At 47.6% G+C, this 2067-nt stretch overlaps 1 pseudogene; it reads left to right on the forward strand.

Moving 5' to 3' along the window:
• The first annotated feature begins 1087 nt into the window (after positions 1 to 1087).
• On the forward strand, positions 1088 to 1434 carry LOC101663114 (annotated as a pseudogene).
• Positions 1435 to 2067: the final 633 nt, after the last annotated feature.

Below are 2067 nucleotides of genomic sequence, written 5' to 3' on the forward strand. Positions count from 1 at the left end.
AGAAACAATCTCTTGCAGCACTCCAGAAGAGAGCTGTTGAAAAGATTTATCTCTGGGTCCTGAGCTCACCCAAATCTCAAATTATTTATGAACAGCAGCGAGTCTCTGACCAAACTCAGAGTTAAAATGTGCCTTCGGGCCTCCTGCAGTCTACAAAAACACACAACTGAGAAGCCAAGGCTGTGTTCCTTTTTTTAACCTCCAGTCTTCTAAGTTTGGCATAAGTTGCCCTTTGTGGAGTCCCCCGGACATGTATCTCATATTAGTTATAATTATTCCTTTAATGTACACCATTTGAAACGTAAATTGTCACCAAGCCACAACTGAATGCCTTCTCTTAGGGATTACAGCAAACTGCATGACAATTTTCCAGCACCCAAGGCAAGAGGAATTAAGCCCACTCACACCCCTCTCTTGTTTAGGTTTTTATTAAGATTCCTGTTTTTATTATATGCAATGGAAGTTGACTTCATTACTGCCAATCTGCTAGCTGCTCAAGTCACTCTGGGAGACATTAGCCTGTCACCACTAAGCCAGCTGGGTCACAGAACTCTACACAAGGTCCCTGGCTTCTCAACTTTAAGAACAACAACAAAAATTAACTCCAGAGAGTACAGCATTACTTAATTTTCAGTACCAGCCCCGGAGCAATGGCAGTGAGCAATTCACACACCCCAGTGCCCACAGCATGGGAAGGCATGACTAGAGGCGGCCTCCACTTGGCAGACTCCAAGAAACTGGCAAAGCAACACCCACCTGCACTTGACGTTGGGCTAAAAGTGCCCCCTAAGAAAAAGCTTGCGTGGCAAGACTAATATGATGGCATGGAAGGACGTGTGGGGAAATGACGCCCGTTTGTAAGAATGTGCACAATTAGAAAGAAACAGACCAAACTCCAAACTCACTGCCATCGAGTCCATGCTGACTCACAGCGACCCCCTGTGGGCTTCCAGGACTGTAACAGGAGCAGAAAGTACAATCTTCCTCTATGGAGCTGCTGCTGGTTTCAAACTGCCAACCATGCCGATCTCAGCCAACCACCAAAAGATTATGAGAGTGAGTTCAGCCATCTTTCCAAGCCACCAGAATGGTGTGCACGGACATCCTGACCTTCGCTCTCAAGAGCATCAGTAATGCCGAGAAGAGAGGCAAGTGCCAAGTTCTTATCAGGCCGAGCTCCAAAGTCATTGTCCGGGTTCTAACAGTGATGATGAAGCCCGGCTACCCTGGCGAATTTGAAATCACAGAGCTGGGAAGACTACAGTGCACCTCACGGGCAGATTAAACAAGTGCGGAGATCAGAAGTGGCAGAATAACCTGCTCCCGTCCCGCCAGTTTACTTTCATGGTGCTGACGACCTCCGCCCGCATCGCGGACCAGGAGGAAGCCCGGCGAAAACGCACGGGAGGGAAAACCCTGGGCTTCTTTTACTAGGGGTGTAATGCATGGAAACAAATCAAACGCCGAATAGCGGGGAGAAAGATAATGAGGGTTAGCTCAGGAGTGTTCTATTACAGTTACACTTTAATGATTTGTTTTCAGCTCTTTGTGTTTCCTAAAGTGCTGCAATGAGAGGGAAACTGACTTTAATACATTTTTTTCAGGTTTTTAAAAATCCTCCTCCTCCTCAAGAGTGCTCCTCTTGGCAGCACAGCTATCTAAGCCATGTCCATGCGAGCTTGAATAAATCAAAAGAGCAAAGCGGTGCTTAAACTTAGGCAATACAGACGCTTGACCACTTGTCATACTTAAATCTCCAAATAGCTTTTGCTTACTTTGCTTGTCCATGGATGGTACGTGGAATCACGCAGCATCGCATGCTTCTTCTGAGCCCTATATTGGGCGGGGCCAAATGCCGCATGCTTGGTCTGGAGTGGTGGAGGTGCAGTGTGGAACAAGCTAAGCAAGGTCCCTCGTGGAGGCCCAAAACCAAAACGAAACCCAACTCACTGTGGCCAAGTTGATTCTGACTCGTAGCAACCCCGCAGGACAGAGCAGCGGGCACTACAGAGCAGAATGCCTCGCCCCTTTTTTTATTTCCTGGAGGGGCAGGTGGATTCAAACCAC

This window comes from Echinops telfairi, unplaced genomic scaffold, assembly GCF_000313985.2.
Source record: "Echinops telfairi isolate 266 unplaced genomic scaffold, ASM31398v2 ScPeMD7_2573;HRSCAF=3158, whole genome shotgun sequence".
Classification (NCBI taxonomy): Eukaryota; Metazoa; Chordata; class Mammalia; order Afrosoricida; family Tenrecidae; genus Echinops; species Echinops telfairi.